The sequence below is a fragment of the Peromyscus californicus genome, unplaced genomic scaffold, assembly GCF_007827085.1.
Source record: "Peromyscus californicus insignis strain IS unplaced genomic scaffold, ASM782708v3 Scaffold_24__1_contigs__length_46423439, whole genome shotgun sequence".
In the NCBI taxonomy this organism is placed as follows: domain Eukaryota; kingdom Metazoa; phylum Chordata; class Mammalia; order Rodentia; family Cricetidae; genus Peromyscus; species Peromyscus californicus.
The window spans coordinates 28875513-28893029 of record NW_026294535.1 but is presented as its reverse complement, the minus strand read 5'-3'; the positions used below and the strand labels follow the sequence as shown (position 1 = coordinate 28893029).

General features: G+C 45.0%; 1 long non-coding RNA gene across 1 annotated transcript in view; it reads right to left on the bottom strand.

Annotated features, from left to right (window-relative positions):
- Window positions 1-17517, bottom strand: part of LOC128119781 (uncharacterized) — a 30862-nt gene that overhangs the window by 7938 nt on the left and 5407 nt on the right. Inside the window, exons 3-5 of the long non-coding RNA XR_008221676.1 lie at window positions 14924-15029; window positions 6278-6573; window positions 5346-5534 (exon numbers count right to left, since the gene is read on the bottom strand). This is a non-coding gene — a long non-coding RNA (uncharacterized LOC128119781). The remainder of the gene's footprint in view (window positions 1-5345; window positions 5535-6277; window positions 6574-14923; window positions 15030-17517) is intronic.

The window sequence follows — 17517 nt, the reverse complement described above, 5'->3', positions numbered from 1 at the left end:
CAGCATAGCATAAACCAGATATGGTGGCACACATCTGCAGTCACATCAATCAGGAGGAGGAGGCAGGAGGATCAGAAGAGGGTCAAGGTTACATATAGTCAGCCTCTAGTGAGTTGGAGGCCAGGCTGGGCTACCTGAGACGCCGTCTTAAAAAATAAACGATGGTAGCTAAGATTTTCCAATTTTGCTGTTCCAAGCATGTCTGCTCAATTCCGACAGCACCCTCACAGAGGCTACAATGATAGTACAGTCACTGTTGTAGAGGTGAGGCCACCCAAGCCTGGAGAGTTAGGACTGCTCAGGGTCACATAACCAGCAAAGACCAGGGAAGGATGAAAAAGATGAGCAAAGTCTTCTGGTGGCTCAGGACTTGGTGTCACTATGGATGGCATCGACCCCCCTGCAGATGTTCTTTGTCACCACATAGCAGGAAGCAAGACCTGAGCCCACATCCCACTTAATGGGGTAATCCGGTCAATCTCAAATGATCTTTAAAAAAAAAATTGTTGGGTAGCAGTTTCCTCTGAGATTGAAACATTCCATTGCATCCTGCCGGGAACCTCCTTAAAAGCAAAAGCAAACAACTGAAAGGAACCTCCTTAAAACGTGTCTCGAAAAACCAAAAAAAAAAAAAAAAAAAAAAAAAAAAAAAAAAAAAGCAAAAGCAAACAACAGAAAAGAGCTTCAGGAAGTTCCTGAAACTGACCAGACTCATCAGGCCCCTCCCTCTGCATAGTAAACACTAAAGACTGCTGAGAGTCACTCTCAGACAGGCCAGGTTGAAAAGCAGACTCTCAGATCAGACAAGGTCCCTTGCAAGAAGTAGAGACCAGCTGAGCTGCCGATAAGAGGCTCAAACCAGCTGAGCCACCAGGGAAGGATACTCTCCAACTTGTTGAGCTGCCTGTGGGTTGCTCAGTGTCCCCAGGTCTCCAGGTCCCCAGATTTTTTTTTGTCACCCTTGCTGGGATAGGATTTGGTGATGCAGCTGTCTTTGAGTTATTTCTGCTCCTGTAAGTAAACCCCTCCCGCCCTCCCTCTCTCTCTCCCACTCCACCTCCTCTCTCTCTGCCTGCTGAAAGAGCCCACCTGTCTTGAGAGTAACTATTTCCTTCTCTAGGCGACTGCAATGTTCCCTCCTGTGGGCTCCACTGCCAGTGGCCTTCACATTCTGTGCATGGGAGCTACCTGAGACTCCACCCATGAGGGGATGATGAACAAGCTGGGGTGGAGCCTGAGATGCTGATGCTGTTAACAGGTCAAAGACACCAGTGTTCTTGACCATGCGCTGTTCTTGAGTAGAGCCAAGCTTTCTGTCACTTTGTGGTGTGATAGGCTGAGGACCTCTTTCACCTGGCTACACTGAGTTCTCTCAGTCTTCTTCCATATTGTTCTTTGCGTTTAGCCTCAAACCCCATGTTAAAGCGTTCCCAAAGTAAGAGGAGTCTTTGACCCCTTCCCACTATCCAAAGAGATCAGAGGAACCACTTCATTCTTCTGCTTAGGAAAACTGACCTAGAGCACCTGAAAAACTTGCCTGGAGGTTTTGGAGTTCTAGCAAACGTCTAGAACTAATTTCCAGGGGAAAGGATCTACATGCCCTTACCCATGATCTGTTTTCCAGTTCTGAGTCATTCCAGTAATGCTTTGTTGATTCTGCCGTAGTTCTTACCCAGCAGTCACTGGGAAAGGCGCATGGGTAGACACACTAAGCAGTGACGGTGAGTGTCCACCAATGAGCAAAATCTGGTGCTTCTCTGTAGGATGGTCCAACATGATAAAGAATTGTTTCCAGAAAGAAACTCACAGGAGATATCTATTGCTCATACAACCACGGAGATTATTCCCAGATCTCAGCTTAAATTTTCCGGTAGCAGAGATATAGCCAGCCAGTGGCTGCAAGCCTGTCGGGGGATCTAGGACACACCCTACTATTTCCCTGGTCTGGGAAGTTACTCCACCCCTTTATTATTTCTTCATCTTCAGGTAAGATGCTAATAAAAGTATCAATTTGATACATAGCAGAAAATAAATAAGAAAGTGTATATGTAGATTATATGATAAGCTTTGAATAACTACTGGCCATTTTACTGTGGGGTTTCACTCTATTTTTCTCTCTCCATCTTGCTCATTTTAAATGTAGGAGTTACCTAAAATGGTCCGATTAGTAATTGTCTCTTACCTAGACTAGGGTAACAAAAGCCATTTTGTCAAAAAAACAGATTCCATATGTAATATTTGGCTCAAGTGTCTGTTTTTTACCCAGTTTCCCATTTTGATATTCACAAGCACGTACACACACACAATCACACACACACACATACACACACACATCCTTATGCTTCACTGTACTGTAGTCCTCTAGCTATACAAGATACCACATCAGCAAAAATAGTGGTAGAAACAGGGGTCATATTACATGGTTTTTTTTTTTTTTTTTCTTTTCCTTAATAAATCTCAGCCAGAGTATTTCTCTGAAATATATGCTGTAAGCCTTCAATACCCTACCAGGAACTTACTTTAATTTTTCAGGAGCCCTATGCGGGTGCAGTATGTATTCAAAGGAAAAAAATGCTAAAGGAGAAAAGGGAAGTGGTAGCAGAGAATGAGCCCTTTCTCTAGAAAGCCCTTAGACATACAATGCATCCCCCTACACCCCACACGATGTGTGCTGTGACGCTCCTGTCTCCAAGGCCCCGTCTCAGCCCCATCAACTTTAGGCAGAACTCTGGGGTCCCATCTCTAGGGACTGTACCACACTACTGGGTCATGTTATAATTCTTGACCTCCATTCGTAGTGGACTGACCATACAATAAGATGCTGATGAAAGTATCAATTTGATACTTTCTGAGGCTCTCCTTAACCTGCCAAGTGCAGGGAAATTTGGAAACGTTTCCTGCCTTGAAGTACTTCACGCTGTCCACCACCTCCCACTCCTCCTTGCTCCTGACTGCCCTTGCGGTCCCCAGTTCCCAGTACTTTATTATTCAGAGCAGAAAGCACTGTTCTCCCCTTTCAGTCCACAGCTCTACCCATGGGAGAGAAGAGATCCATTAGTCACCCAAAAAGGACTTTGTTGAACCCACTTTAAATCAAAGTGCCTGTCACACCTGGGTAAATTCTGTTCTCTGGGAGAGTCATGACTTGCTGTTTCCACAGCAATCTTCCTTCTGTTTTCATTTGTCCTGCCTCCGACTTTGAGCCATACACAAGACCTCCACTCAAACTAAAACGGAAGTCTCCTGGAGTCCAAGATCTGTGCAGTAACCCGCCTCCTAGCTAGGCATCGGTGTGGTGCCTGGCACAAAAGTCCCTGAGAAGGAAGAAGGCTTGGGCATAGAGCCCTCTTCACAGCCTGCCTAACCACACCTTTGGCAAGCAGCGCCCCCAAATGTGGGTATTTCCAGCCTACTGCAAACTTATTGCCAGACCCTGCAGCGATCTGGGAGTTGGACTCGGCCAAGTGAGAAAGAAGACACTACACAGGCCTTGCCTTTTTTGCCACCATTGGATCATAAAAATGTGATGTCACTATTTAGCCCAAAGTGTTTTTATTATTAGATTCTTGAGACAGTCTTTTATTTTTCGGTAGCCATCCTTGCAATTATACTTTCAGGTTTCTCTGTAGCAACGATGGGGCTGGTACTGCCTTTATACCTGCATGCAGGGTGTTGGGTAGGATAATTATGCCACCTATTTAAAATAGAGAGGATATGGATTTGGAAAATACAGTCAAAAACATGGATTTAGTGTAGGGCTCAATTAGTCCCTAACCCTACATATCTGGATATTTTAAAAGAAACAAAATACTAAAGAACATTTTTTTTACTGTTTTAACCTCAAATATCATGTTTAATAAGCCTCAGTCCATTGCTAATTCTCAGCATATATTGCCATGAGAACTATGACAGAAATGCAGGTGTCAGAGTCCAAGACAGAATGTGGCACAGTGAAGGATGGCCATTCACTGACCCAGGCTGAGAAGACAAACCAGGCAAGAATTCCATTTTGAGATAAAAAAAGATCAAGGCTAATTCTGCCGGTAATCAGGCACCAACCAATCATTTCTTCATCTGGAGCTTGGTTTTCTCCAAGATGGATACTGGGGGCTGCTTCCATGTCTAATGGAGATACAGTGCTATCCTGGATCTATGGAAATAACTCACAGCTCACACTGAAACAAAGAAACAAAGCCACAGTGTTTCCTCGGGACTTGGAGATGAAACTAACATCATAAGAAACTAATTCAAGAATTGGCTTCCCATGTCGATACAGCTGTGAGAACAAGGGAGATGACTGTGTCTGTTCCCAGGTTGGGCTCCATCACTCAGTAAAATCCACAGTATTTTCTTACTGTCAAGTTTTATATATAACATTTATTATTATTATTATTATTATTACTATTTTATTATTTCTGTTAATAACCAACACAGGCCACTTTTTTTCATAGCACTTCCAATTATATAATGGTGTTTTCAAAGTTCATTTAAAAAAAAAAAAAATGAAGGCCTAGCAAGATGGCTCAGTAGGTAAAGATGCTTGCCACCAAGCTTGAGGACCTGAGTTCAATCCCTGGAACCCACATGGTAAGAGAGAGCTGACCCCCAGAAGGTATCCTCTGACCTCCAAATGTGCACCATGGTAGGCATGCATGTATTTTACACACACACACACACACACACACACACACACACACACACGAGAGAGAGAGAGAGAGAGAGAGAGAGAGAGAGAGAGAGAGAGAATAAATAAATAAATAAATAAATAATAAATGTAACAACTTTTTTTTTAAAAGAAAGTCTCCATAAATTAGTAATTTATGAAGGCAGTAATAATTCAGTCACTTCCTCACTTCGCAGAGGTGCGTTCCAGCCCGGAGTGAGGAGGAGACAGAAAACCTTCCTCATCTCTATGGGGTCAGAGCCCCTGAGGTTGTACGCAGGGTTGCTAGCAACCACTCCCACCCCGCGCTTCCTCCCCTGCAAATGTCCTTTAGCACTATGCAGCCAATCTCACTTGATGAATGAAAAACTGCTGGCCCAGGATCCCGGCCCTTGTGACCGGCCCTGAGTCTCGTCCAGGTTCCACATTTAGTGTGACGCAGATTGGGACAATTCCTAATCACCTCTGAAAATATGTTCTACGTGCTCCATAAATACCACCGCCAGACACACTCCAAAATTAAATCCCCGCCTCATTTGTTTTCTGAACACCTGCTCCTCAACTGAGCAACTGTTGAGTAAAGCCTTTCCAGGCCCGGCCTCTCCTGGGGAGACGCTGGCCACAGGAACCACATGGGGGGACTGCCTTCCAGGCCAGAGCAACACAGGGCAAGCAGCCTTACATTGAGTTCCGTGCTTGGATAAGGTCCGAGGTCGACAGGTGTTTGGACGCCACAGTGAACGACATTACAGCGCCATCCTTGTTACCACGGTGATCGCACTGCCTTCCTTGATTTCTAATTAGATTTTCTTCCATTCTGCTTAAAACGCAGGGCTACAGACGGTGGGCGCCAGGTCAGAGGCAGCCAGACCTGTCAGAAAACACAGAAACTGGCCTGTGATCAAAGGCACGGGCTTCAAAGACTGATGGTCTGCCCCCCCCCCCCCCCCCCCCGCCGCCCCGTAGGGGAGGAAGGAAAGGGAATGACTGTACCTTGAAGCCCTTTATCCTAAAGATTCTCAAGTCAAATCCAGTGTCTCGAGCACAAAAACATGTGGGCCCTGGGACCCATTTCTACCAACAAACCCAAGAGCATCATATTTTCTGTCAAACAGAAATAAGAACTCCTAAAACAAATTTAAAAAAAAAAAAAATGTAAAGTGGCCGGGCGGTGGTGGCGCACGCCTTTAATCCCAGCACTCGGGAGGCAGAGCCAGGCGGATCTCTGTGAGTTCGAGGCCAGCCTGGGCTACCAAGTGAGTCCCAGGAAAGGCACAAAGCTACACAGAGAAACCCTGTCTCGAAAAACCAAAAAAAAAATAAAAAAAAAAAAAAAAGTAAAGTGGTTGTGAAGGAACTCCAGGGTCCTCACACACATGAATACAGAGGGGGCTAAGGAGAATGTAGCTGCCCCGTGGGTGTTGGTGGCACACACCTTTAACCCCAGCACTGGAAGGCAGAGGCCAGCCTGGTCGACAGGGCAAGTTCTAGGACAGCCAGGGCTACCCAGAGAAACCCTGTCTTGAAAAGAAGAAGGGGGGCGGGGGGAAGGGAGGAGAAGGCAGGAAGGAGGAAGAAGAGGAGGAAGGAGAAGAACTTAGCTTTTGAGCTCACCTTTGAATTCCTGGTGTCTAGTTTGGTCAGCCTTTGATCATTTCTGAAGCTCCCTGAGTGGCAGTGACCTCACTTACACAGGACAGACAGCAGGCCATGATCCCACAGTATTGTTGGCATCTGTAAAATTCTGTGAACTGTCTTCCACTTCTCGAATCTGCGTTAGTGAATAACAAAGTCCCAGAGGTAAAAAGTGGCGAAGAATCAGGTTTTATGTCCCATCACACTTACCCGCTCTTCCTAGTTCAGTGGAGAATATGCCGGACCAAAGACCTAAGAGCCCCTTCAGCGAGCGCCTGTGAAGAAGAAATATGTAGAAATAGCAACTAGAAAGTTTCGGGGAGCCCAGAATTAGTAAATGGACCCTTTTCATGGCCAAGCTCTTCTGATTTTAGAAACTACGGGGCTATTTCCCACTGGCATTAAAGAGGTAGGATAAGGAGCATTTGAGTCTTCCTACCAAGTTATTTAACTCTCCTTGAAGCCTAGAAACTGTGGAACATATGACAAGGACCACCAGAAGTGTCTTGCTTGGACCATCGCAAGTATGGAACTTGCCTCCCCTCCTGGCCATCATCATGCTAAACATATGTCTCAACAAGAGTGCTGTTAGTTCATGGCTGGAGACGTGGGTTAGCAGTCCAGCGTAATTCTGAGATGAGGAAAGAACTCTATACACACACACACACACACACACACACACACACACACACACACACACGGTCATTACTTAACACAGATGAATTACACAGTGCGGCTCGGGGGACATAGGAGGTGATATTACTTTAAAAATAATAACAACCCGGAACACAGAGGCGCTAACAAAGGCAAGGAAGTGGCGGCCACAGAAGGCAGGATGGGGATACCTCGAGGGGTGTCGAGGAAGTGGTCTGGAAGGTAAACAAAGGAGGGGCTTCTGGGCTGGCCCTGTTTCATTTCTTGATGGAGGGTGTCTGCTTGGTAATTATTTCTTGCACATGTATTTATTTATGCTGGCTGTTTGTATATTTGATTTCATAATTTTCAAAGACAAAACCAGAACAGTAGCCTCTCCCAGCATTGAGAAAAACAACACCTCGATACAGATCTTAGTGCTGGGTATTCAGATGGTACCTTCCTTAGACGATGTCTGCTCCTCCGCTCCCCCGCCCCCATACATTGTTATTCTGGAAGGTGGATTTTGTTGTTGTTTTTGTTTCTTGAGACAGGGTTTCTCTGTGTAGCCTTGGCTGTCCTGGAACTTGACCTGTAGACCAGGCTTTGCCTCTCAAGTGTTGGGTTTTTTTCAAGACAGGGTTTCTCTGTGAAACAGTCCTGGCTGTCCTGGATCTCTCTCTGTAGACCAGGTTGACCTCGAACTCACAGAGATCCACCTGCCTCTGCCTCCAGGGTGCTGGGATTAAAGGCATGCACCACCACTACCTGGCTGGAAGGTGGATTTTTAAGGAGCCATGACTATACCTCCCTTAATAGTTTAGTTCAAACAACATATTAATGAATATTTTACTTCATTTTGTATGTATATGTGTACCCATGTACACACATAAGTGTTTCTGTGTTCGTGTGTGTGTGTGTGTGTGTGTGTGTGTGTGTGTGTGTGTAAAGCCAAAATCATCCTCAGGTATCATTCCTCAGGTACCATCCACCTTGTTATTGCTATTTCTAAGATTTAATTTTAATTATGTGAGTGTGTATCTGTGCATAGGTGTGTTCAAATGTGGGGTAGGTGCCTGGAGAGACCAGAATAGGGTGTCAGATGCCCTGGAACTGAAGTTATAGGCAATTATGAAGCACCTCAAGTCAGTGCTGAGACCCAAACTTAAGTCCTTGGCAAGAGCAATGCATGCTCTCAAGCATGGGGCCGTCTCTCCGGCCCCATCTTGTTTTACGGGACAAAGTTTCTCATTGGCCTGTAGCTTACAGATTAGACTAGGCTGGCTCTCTAGTCTCGGGGATCGCCTTTTCTCTGTCTCTTGGCACTGAGATTACAAGCATGTGCCAGCCAGCACATCTGGGCTTTTTTTGGGAGGGGTGGGGTAGGGGTGGGGGGACAGGTTGAGACAGGGTTTCCCTGTGTAGTCCTGGCTGTCCAGGAATTCACTCTGTAGACCAGGCTGGCCTCGAACATAGAAGTTCACCTGCCTCTGCCTCCTGAGTGCTGGATTAAAGGCGTGTGCCACCACCACCCAGCTACATCTGTTTGTTTGTTTGTTTGTTTTGTTTTGTTTTTATTTGGTGTACGTTCTGGGGATTGAACTTAGATCCTTATGCTAGTGTGACATACACTTGACTCATTGAACTAGTCCTCTAGCCCCTGGAAAGTATTTTAATATGAGAGCATACCTGGGGTCTCTTTTACATGTCCAATAATTCTGGAGTCAGAAATGAAAGAGACAACACAAGATAATAAGAAAGTTCTCCACGCAGACAGGCTGCCTTCACAAATCAAAGAAAAGGGGCGCAGACAGGCGTATGAAACCACAGGAGGAAAACACAAAATTGTAAGGCGCTCTTCAGAACGCTGTTGTCCAAACTGGGGCCACAGTAGAGCCTTGGGAGCTCCCATCCCCCCTATTTGGGCATCTTGAGTGACTCATCTGGAAAGCTATCCACTGCGTGCAGCAAAGAGGAAATGAATCATGGAAGTTTCTGACCTTCGCCCTTGTCATTCTGCGCAGGGAAACCACCCACAGATGCTGGAGAAGGGGCCGTCAAACAAGGCACACACAGAAATGATGTACATTCATCATCGGCGGGGAGAGCTGGAGACTCGGGTCAGGAGAGGCGAGCTCCGGGGTTGCAAATACAAACACTCATTTTATGATACAGAAAACAGAGCCTATAGGCGGGCACAGACCACAGTTCTGAGCGGCCCAGTGTCCTGATGTCTTGGGCAGTAATCTGAACTTCTCACACTCCTAGCTGGGGTGGGAATGGGGGCAGCTCCGAGGAGAACAGTGACCTTTGCATTTCCATCTCCCATCTGGCATTTTGAGAATTTGCTTGGCTTGCTCAGAGGAAGTCCACTGAACTAATGCCAACTTGCAAGTGGGAAGGCATCTGACAAGAGTGATTCACGGGCTCAGAAGAAGGAATCCCAGGGCCTTTCCTCTGAAAAGGCCAAGAGCTTCCAGTAACCAGGCAGGGGCATTAATGCCATCTCAAGAGGAATCCAACACGTGCCGTGGTGATTGGAGCCCTAAACAAAAGCAGAATGAATGTCTTCCAGATGGTATTAGGAAAGCTAAATACGGTTCGTCCAAAAAGCACAGACCGAGCACAAGAGTACACACAAGAGTGAAGACCAAAAGGATAATCTTTAAATCGTTACTTCATAGCTTGTGTGCCCCTCACTCACCTGCTCGAGTCCATTTCAGCCCCTGTGGAGGTGAGAGTGCTCAACTCCTCTGCGTCACACCGCAACTTGGACAATGGTTAGCTGAGTTAGAGTTCAGAAGTACTTCCCTCCCCCAGAGGTAGGTTGTGAATGTCACTTCTCATCTGGGTCTACAGATGGCAGCTCAGCTTCCTAAACTTAATAAAAGAAGACATCATCCTTCAGGAAACAGCATACAGACCTTTGTCTTCTTTGCTTCACCAGGACTAAGGACATGTCATGGTTACAGGAGCGGGAGTTGGGTGCTCATACGCCCCGCACAGCTCAGTTCACAGCCCTCTTCTGTGCTTGGTACAGGGGCACTGATGTTAGATGATGCTCTGGCCGTTTCTCAAAAAGGAAACCTGGACCTGACCTTAGATGCATTCTCTCTTCCATCCCCCCTCCCCTCTCTGGATACTTCTGCATTTCTTTTTCTTACTCCTCCAATAGCAGTCTACTAGCTTAAGGTAGAAAGCAGAGGTCATCAATTCCGGTAAGGCAAGTAGCGTTCATCAGTCTTCACCCTCAGCGTTTATCGCTGGGAATGGAAATTCTTCAGCCTCCTGTCCCAGTACAGAATCACAGTAGGCTCTTGTCAGCAACAGAGGTGCAGCTTCACAGTGACCCCCTTAGCAGCGTCAGGAGTTCCTTGACTCTCTCAGAGATCTCAACTCAGGCAAACCAAGATTCATGACTTTGATGCAGAAAAGAAGCCCAGAACAGGCCAATATGAGGCAGGATTGAGGTTTAATGAAGATATTTTATATTTTATTTGGGGTTTGGTTTGGTTTTGTTGTTAACGTTGTCTGTGGTTTTTTTTTTTTTTTTCAGGTTTTTTGAGACAGGGTTTCTCTGTGCAGCTTTGCGCCTTTCCTGGATCTCGCTCTGTAGACCAGGCTGGCCTCGAACTCACAAAGATCCGCCTGCCTCTACCTCCCAAGTGCTGGGATTAAAGGCGTGCGCCACCACCGCCCGGCCATTGTCTGTGTTTTTGAGACAGGGTTTTTTTGTGTAGCCTTGGCTGTCCTGGAATTTGCTCTGTAGACCAAGCTGGCCTCGAATTCAACAGAGAGCTGCCTGCCTCTCCCTCCTGAGTGCTGGGATTAAAGGCATGCTCCACCATCGCCTGACTGCTTTAATACAGACTTTAAGAGAGGGGACACTCAGAAGAAAAGACATATATAGCTTCTCAGAGAGGGAGTTGTACTTTATTTTCTTTACAATATTCATATATAGGATCTAGGGGATGGTTGAAGTTAGTGTCTTTGAAGAGTTGCTAAGAAACCCTAAGGGAGGTCACTCACTTGTGGTTCCTGAGGGGCACCTGTCGGGATGACAACTGATAAAGTAAAAGTCTAGAGCAGTGGTTCTCAACATTCCTAATGCTTTAATAGCATTTAATAGCAACATTTCCTTTAATACAGTTCCTCATGTTGTGGTGATCCCAACCATAAAATTATTTCATTGCTACTTCCTAACTAATTTTGCTACTGCTATGAATTGTAATGTAAATAAATATCTGATATGCAGGATATCTGATTAGCAACCCCTGTGAAAGAGTCTTTTGATCCCCCACCGTACCCAAAGGGATCACAACCTGCATGTTGAGAACCCCTGGTCTAGATCATAGGAATGCAGGAAGGCAGACTGTATTTACTGTAAACAAAGTTAAGGTTTTGTTTAAGATTCCCAGAAAATGTCCAGGGAAAGAAATGAGACTCTACCCAAGGTTATATACATTCAAGCTTTAAGTCCTGTTTATTGTTACTTTAAAATAAAATATCTGTGTACAAAGCAAATATTATTTCTAAACTGTTGACTTCAAGGTGAGGGGCTCCTTTCCCTCCCATTGACCTGAAAAAATTACCCTGTCTTTCTGTCCTGCCTCAGTCCTTGACTCACAGTTCAGAGACTTACATACAGTGGGTATTCAAGAAGACCAGTAACCCCTTCTACCTTCTATGACCCTACCCCATTTCTATCAATATTTTTCTAATAATGAAATAGTCTCTCTTTGCAATGATAGCCATTTTTAGAGGCTGGGGTGCTTGATAATATACACAAAGCCCTGGGTTCCATCACCAGCACTCTATAAACTGGGCATGGTGGCACATACTTGCAATCCAAGTACTCAGGAGCTAGAGGCAGGAGGTTTAGAAGTTCAAGGTCATGCTCCACTACATATCAAGTTCATAACAAACTGGAGTACATGAAACCCTGGCTCAAAAAAGAAAAACATTTTAAGTAACTATCATCACTTACTCAACACTTATCAGACATCAGGTTTTCTGCTGTTTTTTGTTTTTGTTTTTACAAGCATCTGTCTTTCTAATTTCATGGTAATCATATTAGATAAATACTATTTATATCCCTCCTAATAGATGGGCAATCGTGGGTTAGCTTACATAACTTGCCCCAAATCAATCCAATTAGTGGAGAAACCAGAGTTCAAGCCCAGAGCTATTCAACTTCAGTTCCAGGGACTGGAAGTAGATGTGGTAGTAATGGGTTTGTATATTTGTTGTAACCTCCATTTCTGTCCCTTTTCCTTGTTTCTGAGTACATAATAACCATAGTGGAACATAGATGGGCTCTCCATCGCGAGAGCCAAAGTTACATTTTAAGTGTTAATGGCTATGTCTAAGAGGTCCATGAAACAAAAATGCCTCTGATCTGCAAGCCCCTTGCCCAAGGACAGAGAGTTCCTGAAATGCTGGAGGCTATTGTTTGGGGTAGATAAGAAGCCACATGTTTTCACTCCCCTAAACAAGTTTGTTTGACCCATATGCACCGGATGTGCTTGATCACGTGTGGGTGGGAGGTTCACAGGCAGGAAGTACATCAGGATGTCTGCTTGCCCCTGATTGAACCTGATGGGAAATGTGAATTGTGAGTTTGGCCTTCTTAAGTCCCTGTAAAAACATGACTCAGGGCCATTTCCTGGAAACCCAGGTATAGACCTGACCAGAGCCCATCTATCTGGTCAGTATTTAATTAAAGCTTGCTTCAAATTTGGCTTTAAACTGTGGCAGTGGTCTTATTCTTGGCCAGTACAATTAACTCCATGTCATCTATACATTTTTTAAAAAAATTTCTTGCTTTTGTATAAGAGGTAAAAAAGGAAGAAAGACAGCAGCAAACCTTCTAGCAGCTTCTAGCCTATTTCCTTATTCTCCAATACGGGAAATGTGACCTTTGAATACAGATTGACCTTTCAAGTTTGACCAATAAAAGCTCCATCCAAAACACCTCATCAAAGCACACATTGAAAGGGGCCAGTTTAGCTCCGGTTCTCACTTAGAATTCATCTTCTGACCTTCTGTTGTGAACAGCAGTCAAGACAAGATCCCGCCTTCCACCGGCATTTTAACTTGAACAACCAATGAACAGTGTTTGCAACAGCCCCTAAAAGCATTAGGATTGTGACAGTCGCCATCTAGAAATCCCGAAGCATTCGACAGTCTGGGTTTAATAAGCCCATGCTCCCCATAGTGGGATGCTATGCAGTACAGTAGGTGTTTTTATTCAGGATGTCATTGTATTCACATCGGAGCAGCCAGGGCTGGGGTACAACACAGTGATCAGCACGGCACATCTTTGCAAAGAAGTTCACCCATATCCCATTCCCCACATGCCAGAAAAGGAAAAATCTCTGGGATATCTGGGAATGAAGAGCAGAGCTGGCCCTTCACTGGACACTCATGGGGCAGCATGCCAAGGTAAAGCCATTGTGACAGGCATAAAGAAAAGGCTGCCGTCTGACCCAGAGTTATTGCAAAACTGGAACCAAATGATTTGAACCCTCTAGGCCTCCTACATCCAGATGGCTGGATCAAGTGATCGCTCTGCAAACCAACACCACTGGGGAAGTCCAGAGGAACATTTGATAATCTCGACATAAACACTAATGGCGACTGTTCTGTATCTCACTCCACCGGAGGTCATGGACAACACAGAAAGGCGCCACAACGTGTCTAAACGAAGTTTCATTATTAAGAACGTATACAACTGCTTCCTGAATGAAACTGAAAACCCACCAGGAACTTAGTGAGCCTTGAGCAACCACCCCTTCTGAGCCTTATCAATAAGCGTCAGACTCAAATGCAAAACAAATTTCCCCACAGAACAAGTCATAAGAAATCCCAGGGGTGGGTGGGGCAGTAAGGCAAATAACCCAGCAAGAGAAGACCAAGGAGCGGCAGGAGGAGAGAACCCAGACGCTGACAGGAAATGAAGAAGGAAGCCGTGGGGAAATTCGAAAGTGCCTTGAGGAGAAGCCGGGTTTTAGTGGGCGGCAGAGAAGCATTGCTAACATCCTGCCCGCTGAGCTCTGAATGGAAGAACCAAGAGTCTGTTCAGATCCTGAGGAAAGGAAGGGCTCCTGCCCCCCACCCCACCCCCACCTCGGAGAAGGATGTGTGGAGCAGCCTCAGGCAGGACCAGCCTCTCTGACATCACAACCCTGAGCCAGTGGTGGCAATTGTGCACAGTAACACAATAAGGATTTATTTCGCTTCTCCATGGGAAGACTTTCTTCTCCTCTGAGGTAATCTGTAGCAAATGAAACTCCCACACGCTCTCGCTTTATGAGGAGAGGAGGGAGCAAGTACAGTTTAACCTTGCCACACCACCCGAGAGTGGGGGAAGGGAGCTGGCAGGGGTGGCATGGAGTGACTCAGCCAGTCCTTGACACCTGAGAGCCTGGAGAGGTAGCCTCCGGATCAGCTCTTCCACACACTGAGAGCTCTGGAGACCTGTCTGCCTTCAGATCCAAGAGATGAACAAGAGCCAACAGCTGCCCCTCACGGTCTCCTAAGATGGCCTCAGTCTCCCAGTGTTGGGTAAAGAACTTTACTTTCTTCCTAACGGCCGTACCTCCCATCCCTCATCCTAACTTTCTTTTTCTTTTTGACATGGATACAGTGGTGCAATTCCTAGCTTTTCTACGTAGAAAAACAAACAAACAAAAAAACCCATGAATTTCCAACTTGATGTTTCCACTTAGCTATTAAATATCTCTGACTTAGGACAAATGTGAGCATGTATTCTTCTGATATCTCCCACTACCACCAAATAAACAAACAAAAAACAAACAAACAAACAAAAAACCCCACTGACTGGCAATTCCATCCTTTTCCAAACTCAACTCTGCCTACGACACACACTCAGTCCACCAGAACATGCTACTGGCGTTCGTTTGGGAAATAACTAGACCACCTCATCTTAGCACCTCACCATCTCTCGCTCGGTATTGTGATAGCCCTTACCTGGTCTTCTTGCTTCTTCTCATGTTGTCCTCCAGACAACACAGACTTAGTGTTGTTGCTTCCCAACTTCAAGAACATGACATCTCAAACTCTCCAAGGATGTCACCTAGGGGGAAAGTTAAAGTTTTCCTTTGACTTTAGCTGAAAAGAACTTCTTTTGTGTGTTTGTGCTCATGCTCCAGCCCACCTGTAGAGGTCAGAAGAAAACTGGCCAGAACTAGTTCCTTCCTTCCATCACGTGAGTTGCAGGGATCGAAATGAGATCACTGGGCATGGGGGAAACATCTTTAGCCACTGAGCCATCTCACCAGCCCTCAAGTTCTTAAGATGGTCTAACAGGCCCTCCGAGTTCACTCCACCACTCTGGACCTCTCAGGCCTCAACTTCGTCTTTCCTGCTTCCTGCATCTGGCCCAGCCATTGGCCTCCTTTCAATCCCCTAACTCTGCTAGAGCTATCAAACTTTGCCAGGCTGAGGGGATGAGAAGACAAGACACTCTGTAAATTTTTAGTATAAACATGTTCTAAACATTACATGATGCTTATGCTAACCATTCTGGGCCAGAGTAGTGATGAATGCCTTTAATCCCAACACTTGAGAAGCAGAGGTGGATCTAAGTGAGTTCGAGGCCAGCCTGGTCTACACAGTAAGTTCCAGGACAGCCAGAGCTACAGAGTGAGATCCTGTCTTGAAAATAAATAAATAAAACAAGAAAAATAAACAATTCTGTATTGTTTATGGGATATTCATCTTTAACTTGGCTTACTGTATTTTATCTGGCAAGCCCCAGCCTCCCCCCACCTCTGGCCCTTTGGCATTAGACCTGTTTCTGCTGTGTGGAATACCCTTCTTACATTCATGTGATCTACACTTTCTTATCTGCTTAAATCATGTGGTCAAGCATTACCTTCTTAGTGGAAGACCAAAATCAGATTCCTGCTCCCTCTAAACATGTTTCTCCAAGCAGAAATTATCTATGTGTTCTGGAACTCGGCCAGCCAAGGGGTAGAAATAAACCCCACAAGGGCGGGATTGGGTTTCTGTCCATCTGCTGTGGATGTTGCTGTAAACTAGCACCTAGAGCATTATGTGATATAGCAAACCATCAATGAATCTTTGTTGAATGAATGAATAAACGGATGAGCAAGCCTCCTAGAGCTTTTGGTTAAATCTCTAACAACAAATTTTTCTGATTCAATGATTTTAATCTGTATTCTCTAACCATTTGGCAATTACTTCAAAGCAGAGTAGCTCCTCCATGAGTTCGAGACTGTTCTAGTCTACAAAGCAAGTTCCAGGACAACCACAGTGGGTTCACAGAGAAACCCCATCTTGAGAAACTAAAACAAACAAAACAAAACAAAACAAAACAAAAACAGAGTAACTCCAAATCAATCATCAGTTTTTGGTTACTGACAATAAGAATTGTCTCATTTGATACCAACTTTAAATATTTTAAACCTCAAACTTCATAAAAGGCATGATATTAACTTATTTAATGCATTTTTATGTACAAAATTCTTTCACTGCATGAATCTGTGTGAAGGCCTTGCATTTCATAGACTCAGATCTGAGGGCAACAGCTAGTTTTCACAATGGAAAAATTTGGGTCCCATGATAATAATTGTATTTGTGAAGACAGTAATGCTCAATCCAAAATAATTAAGCAAAGTCTGTAGGATATCCACCTGGCTCCAAACATCCTCTTTATTGTGATGAACAGTCTGTAAAATGGATCTGTAGAGGATAATTCCATGACGTCATATGTGTGCACAAATGTCTATTGGGTGTACATAGTTTTAAGAGACAAACTCCCTGCACCACATCCTGAATGAAGCAAACCCAATTAACTAACCGAACTGACGAATTATGATCACTGGTATATTTATCAATGCATAAGGAAAATGTGCGTTTCTCTTAGGGGTTTCTATCCAAACACAAGGAGAGTGTTCAGAATGAGAAACTCCAGGCCTCATCTCCGGTCATATGGGGGAAATGTTGTTTAGACGCTTAAATCATCCACACACCATAAGCCGGAGTGTGTGAGTGCCCCTGGGGAAAACTGGCTAACACAGAAACAAGTCTTAGCCTCAGCCTCAGCCTCAGCCTTGCACTGGAATCATCGGGGGGCGGTGATGAGCTCTGATCCTGTAGCTCAGCTTCCAATACAATTCGTTGGGTGGGGGTGTATCCCAGACCCCTGGATTTCCTTCAAAGCTCCCAAGATGAGTCTAATGAGCAGCCTGGACCGAAATTGCTATTTCTAAGACTAAAAATAAAAGGAGAATGCAGAGTGAAATAAGCAAGTCCCTTTCCGTTTCCAGGTTTTAGGATGGATCTCCTCTCCAGAATACAGTGAAGTAGAAGAGTTTGAAGGAGAGAAAAAAAAAAAAGAAGCCTCTCAGCTTTTTATCTAGAACCAATGTGTACTGTTGAAGGAAAAAAAATAATCCAGCTTTAATGTAAACAAAGAAAGCTTCAGTTCAGCTGCCCCGGGAAACTCCCCGGTTTGTCGCAAGGCTGTAGTGATTCTCACGCACCATCTCTGTGACAGAAATAAGAAGTGACAATGTGAGCTTTATTCACACCCAACA